General features: G+C 41.3%; 1 non-coding gene across 1 annotated transcript; it reads right to left on the bottom strand.

Annotated features, from left to right (window-relative positions):
• Positions 1–325: 325 nt before the first annotated feature.
• LOC112773492 (small nucleolar RNA R71) lies at positions 326–429 on the bottom strand. Its single transcript, XR_003188039.1, has one exon. It is a non-coding gene; the product is annotated as a small nucleolar RNA R71 (small nucleolar RNA).
• Positions 430–6,431: the final 6,002 nt, after the last annotated feature.

The raw sequence follows: 6,431 nt of genomic DNA, 5'->3' as shown, positions 1-6,431 counted from the left end.
TTTTACACTGCAGCCGTATCAAGTGCATCACCCGACTGTAGCTGCAGATTTTGAACTAAAAACCGCACTGATCAACTTGATGCCCAAGTTTCATGGCTTACCTGCTCAAGAGCCTATAAAGCACCTTAGGGATTTCTAGACAGCCTGTTCTACTGTAAGGTGTTATGGTGCAGATAAAACTTCTATTCTGTTAACCACTTTCCCTTTTTCTCTTGAGGGAAAGGCAAGGGAGTGGTACTACTCCCAACCTGAAGCAACTGTTACCAATTGGGATACACTCAGGAGAGAATTTCTGGAAAAATACTTCCCAGCTGAAGTCACAGATAGATTGAGAAAAGAGATCTCCTGCATTGTTCAAGGTGAATCAGAGACTCTCTATGAATATTGGGAGCGCTTCAATAATCTCCTGGACGTATGTCCCCATCACATGATTGGTAAACTAGTATTGATCAGCTACTTCACTCAAGGCATGAACCCCCAGGATAAGACTGCACTGCAAGGTGCCAGTAATGGTTCTCTGAAAAAGTACAAAACTGCAGATGAAGCATGGCAACTAATCAGCGACTTTGCTGAGTCCACTAGGAATTACAGACAGAGGCGCAACCATTTCAAAGCTGTTACAGAGATTTCCTCTAGCAAAGAGACTACTGCTCTCACCCAGAGTATATGTGAAATGACCAACCTACTGAAGCAGATGCAGTTAAATCAACAACAGGCACAACAAGCTCAGCCTTCACTATAACAAAGCCAACAGTTAGTTGCACAAAGAGTATGCAGGATCTGTGCTGATTATAGTCATTATACTGATGAATGTCCGCAGCTCCAGGAAGACAACACTGTGGCAGCCACTCACAACTTCTATGACCGCCCGAATCAAGGATACAATCAACAAGGTGGCAACTACAACCAAGATGGCAACAATAACCATGGATGGCAGGACAACTTCAACCAAGGCTGGAGAGATAATTCTAACCAAAGCTGGAGGGATAACTTTAACAGAGGAAGGCAGAGACAATAATGGAAACCAGAAGTGGAATAATAATACTAACAACAACAGACCGCAGAATCAGAACCAACCTTACAGGGCACCTTACCTAAGACAATCACAAGGACCCCAGCAAACCCAACAACAGGTTTCTCAGACTGCTTATTCTAATTCCTCATCAAATGATGAGATGCTCTTTTCTCTTGCGCAAGGACAACAAGACATGCAGGCACAGCTGAACTCTAGTCTGAATGGCTTGATTGCCACTTTACAAGCTCTCGTCTCCTGGATGGATTCCTCACTTAATTCCACACATCAACCTTCAAGCTCTAATGGAATTCCCTCTCAACCACTGCCTAATCCCAAAGGTGGCATCAACGCCATCACTTTGAGGTCTGGAACCACATTACAGGAGAGGAACCATGAGGAGCCAAACCCACCAGAAAACGTGCCAGCAGAGGATGTGGTTGAAGTGGAAGATGCTGAAGAAGAAGAGGACGTACAAGACATAGTTGAAGAAGAAGAAGCTCAACCACATAATTAAGCCCCAAGGGATGCTGAAGCTACAAATCGCGTCCCTCCTATTCCATTTCCACAAATTGCAAGGAAGCCCAGAAAGCATATGGAACTTGATCCCAAAATGGTAGAAATATTCAAAAAGGTCGAGGTAACTATTCCCCTTTTTTATGTTATTCAATATGTACCTAAATACGCAAAGTTTCTAAAGGATTTGTGCATACATAAAGATAAAATTAATGAATTAGAAACTATTCCTTTAGGTAGTTCTATATCTGATTTAATAGGAAATATACCTGAAAAATGTAGTGATCCAGGTCCATGTATGGTTAGCTATACCATTGGAGGTATAAATTTTTCTGACTGCATGTGTGATTTAGGAGCATGTGTTAGTATAATGCCTTTGTCTATATATGATACTTTGAGGCTCCCTCCCTTAAAAAGGTCGACAACCTATTTTGTGTTAGCAGATAAAAGCATTATTACAGTAGTGGGAATTGCTGAAGATGTATTAGTGAGCATTAAGGGGCTCACATTTCCCATTGATTTCTACATCCTGGAAATGCCCCCTAATGACTCAGGAAGACCGTCATCAATCCTGCTTGGAAGACCATTCCTGAAGACATCAAAGTTCAAGCTGGATGCATTCTCAGGAACTTACTCTTTTGAGATAGATGGCAGAACAGTGAGTTTCAGTTTAAATGAAGCTATGAAGCATCCTCTGGAAGATCATTCTATCTTCCAATGCGAAATTATTGATGAAACTATAGATGAAGTTCACCAGGAAGAATTAGAAGAGAAGTACATGGAGCAAGGTCCAAGTGTGGGGATACTTTCTGAAAACAATGAGAAGACTTTACCATTATCACCAGCCCCGGATGATCCAGAGCCTAGCTATGAGCAGAAATTAGAGTTAAAGCCCCTTCCTCCACAGCTCAAGTATGCTTACCTTGAGGACAAGAAGAAGTTCCCAGTCATCATTGCAAAGGAACTCACTTCTCAATAGGAAGAACAGCTACTCAATGTGCTGAGAAAACATAAGAAAGCAATTGGATGGAGCTTGGCGGATATAGTAGGAATCAGTCCTCAAGTTTGTGAACACAGAATATTCCTAGAAGAGGGAGCAAAGCCTGTCCGTCAACCTCAAAGAAGATTGAATCCCACCATCTTAGAAGTTGTCAAGAAAGAAGTAACCAGGCTACTTGAAGCAGATATCATTTACCCCATCTCAAACAGTGAATGGGTCAGTCCAGTACAAGTGGTGCCCAAGAAGTCTGGAGTCACAACAGTAAGAAATGAGCATGGAGAGCTCCTGACAACTAGAGTGCAGAATTCATGGAGAGTTTGCGTTGACTATAGGCGTCTCAACCAAGCCACTCGCAAGGATCATTACCCCTTGCCATTCATTGATCAAATGCTTGATCGCTTGTCAGGTAAATCCCATTACTGCTTTTTAGATGGTTATACAGGCTATTTCCAGATTCATATAGGTCCTGATGATCAAGAAAAGACCACTTTTACATGTCCTTTTGGAACTTATGCTTATAAGAGAATGCCCTTTGGCTTATGCATTGCACCAGCTACTTTCCAAAGATGCATGATGAGTCTTTTCTCTGATCTTATTGAGAACTGTATGGAGATTTTTATGGATGATTTCAGCATATATGGTGATTCATTTAGCCTTTGCTTGGATAGTTTATCTAGAGTGTTAGACAGATGTGTTAATACAAACCTTGTATTAAATTTTGAAAAATGTCACTTTATAGTCAAACAAGGAATTGTACTAGGACATGTTGTGTCTAATACTGGCATTTCAGTAGATCCAGCAAAGTTGGATGTTATTTCTAGTTTACCTTACCCCTCCTCCGTGAGGGAAGTCCATTCGTTCCTTGGCCACGCAGGTTTTTACAAGAGATTTATTAAGGACTTCAGTAAGGTAGCACTGCCTTTATCCAGATTGCTGCAGAAAGATATTGAGTTCGAGTTTAGTGAGAGCTGTATGCAAGCGTTTGATAAGCTGAAGATCGCCTTGACTCAAGCTCCAATTGTGAGAGAACCAGACTGGAGCCAACCATTTGAAATTATGTGTGATGCTTCCAACCATGCAGTAGGAGCAGCGCTGGCTCAGCGCGAAGGTAAGGACCCTTTTGTAATTGTTTATGCATCTAAGACTTTAGATGCTACTCAGTCTAATTATACTACTACTTAAAAAGAGCTTCTTGATATTGTTTTTGCTCTAGATAAATTTCGAGCCTATTTACTTGGTACTAAGGTAGTAGTGTACTCAGACCATGCAGTTCTAAAATATTTATTAGCTAAAAAGGAGTCCAAACCAAGGCTAATATGTTGGATACTGCTGCTACAAGAATTTGATTTAGAAATTAAGGACAGGAGTGGTAACCAGAATTTAGTGGTAGACCACTTGAGTCGCCTTGAGCACATTAAGGATGACTCCACTCCTATAAATGATAATTTCCCATTTGTTAGCTTACAAGCAGTATCTGAAGTAGTTCATTGGTATGCACCTGTAGCTAATTATCTAATTAACTACACTTTTCCTCCAAATTTTACTAAGCACCAGAGAGACAAGCTGAAAAGCGAGTCCAAATATTATATATGGGATGATCCATATTTATGGAGGTGTGGTGCTGACCAGGTAATTAGACGGTGTATGCCTCAATAAGAATTCCAGTCCATTTTAGAGGCCTGTCACTCATCTAAGAGTGGAGGACATTTTGGCCCTCAAAGAACAGCTAGAAAAATTCTAGACTGTGGATTCTGGTGGCCTACTCTTTTTAAAGATGCTGCTGAATTTTGTAAATCTTGTTCCCCATGCCAAAGGTTTGGTAATATATCCAAGAGGGATGAGATGCCTCAACAGATTATGCTTTTCTGTGAAATTTTCGATGTTTGGGGCATTGACTTCATGGGTCCATTTCCAAATTCTAACGGTTACTCTTATATACTGTTAGCCGTAGATTATGTTTCTAAATGGGTGGAAGCAATTCCTACCGGCACTGATGATGCTAATACTATTGTTTTCTTTATTAGAAAACATATTATCTGTCGCTTTGGATCACCACGAGCAATCGTGAGCGATCAAGGCACCTTTTTTTGTAATAGGAGACTAACAGGATCACTGAAAAAGCATGGGATAATTCACAAAGTAGCAACAGCTTATCATCCCCAGACTAATGGGCAAGCAGAAGTCTCTAACAGAGAGATTAAACGTATTCTAGAGAAGATAGTAAAACCTCATAGGAAGGACTGGAGTGCCAGGCTACAAGATGCACTCTGGGCATTTAGAACAGCGCACAAAACACCCATTGGGATGAGCCCCTTCCGCTTGGTATATGGAAAGGCTTGCCACCTCCCCGTAGAGGTGGAACACAAGGCTTTCTGGGCTGTAAGAGAGTGCAACATGAATCTTACAAAAGCTGGTGCTGAAAGAAAGCTGCAACTAGCAGAACTAGAGAAGCTCCGCCTAGAAGCATATGACAACTCCTGGAATTACAAGGAGAAAATGAAGGTTGTCCATGACAAGCACATTAAAAGAAGAGAATTCAGACCAGGGGAGTTAGTTCAACTATATAACTCCAGACTGAGGCTGATGCCGGGTAAACTGAGATCAAGATGGGAAGGTTCATACAGAGTAGAAAAGGTAGAGTCATACAGAGTTTTCCACCTGCGTCATCCTATTAACTCCAAATTTCTAAAGGTCAACGGACATCACCTAGAGATTATCCTCTTGGAAGACCCACCAAGAGAAGCAGAATGAGCCTAACGAGCGTCCAACTTAAGGACGTAAAAGTAAAGTGCTAGGTGGGAGGTAACCTACCATGGTATGATCGTTTCGTTTCAATCTTAGTTTTATTTTTACTTTATTTTTATGATGTTAATGACCCTTCTCATCATCCCTACATATAGCTGCATATAGTTTACACGAGCATTCAGCATATGTTAAAAAAAAAAAGCACACACGGGATGCGGCAGCGTCGCTGACGCGTCCGCGTCACTAATGCATTTTGAAAAAAGGAGAATTGGACAGAGAGTCACGAAAAAGCGTGGCTGGAGGCGTGCCTTAGGCACAAACTTTCCCAGGCGTCCGCGTCACCCACGCGAACGCATACCCTTAAAAATTGACGTAAAAGAGGTGTATGGCAGCAAGTTATGATGGAGTGAGGCTAGAGTGATGCTAGAAGCACCAGCCCTGTCACGCGACCGCGTGCCCCACGCATCCGCGTCGTCCTCCAAACATGGCCATCCACGCGATCGCATCAACCACGCGATCGCGTCACCCAAATATTTTGGCAAAATGAGTTTGAGACAGAGAGTTGCGCGAACGCGTCGCTGCCCTCACGCTATTCGCACAAATCAAGTCACGCGACCGCGTGACCCACGCGTTCACATTACTAGAAAAACATCACACAACATGCGACCGCGTGACCCACGCGACCGCGTCACGTGCGGCGCACAGAATATCCAGATCAGCCAAAATATCTTATCTTTTCTTCCCCAAATCCTAATTTTTCTTTTCCTTTAATATTTCTTTCTTCCCCTTCTTCTTTCTCTACCCATTCTCACTTTTTACTCTCCCCCTTTTGTTTTCTTTTTACACCCATTGTCAAGGTTTATTGTTCTTCCTTCTTTACTTTTCCATTATTATTCTTATTTATATTATGTTTTCTTTTTTTTTCTTTTTACCTTCATTATCTATATTATCTCTTATTTTCTTTTCTTTTTATTCCTTTTAATTGGTGTTGAAAATTTATTTCGGTCTTTATTTTCTATATTTTTCTTGTGGATTATCATGGATTTGTTTGACAATTAATATTACTCTTTAAAGGGTTACTTGCATGTTCTATTTTATATTTTCAAAAACATATTTACCATGCATGCTATGTGTTTGTGAAAAAGCCCGTATGGCATC

Source organism: Arachis hypogaea, chromosome 18 (genome assembly GCF_003086295.3).
Source record: "Arachis hypogaea cultivar Tifrunner chromosome 18, arahy.Tifrunner.gnm2.J5K5, whole genome shotgun sequence".
Taxonomy (NCBI): Eukaryota; Viridiplantae; Streptophyta; class Magnoliopsida; order Fabales; family Fabaceae; genus Arachis; species Arachis hypogaea.
Note: the sequence above shows the minus strand (reverse complement) of the source record. Positions and strands in the feature narration are given on the sequence as shown.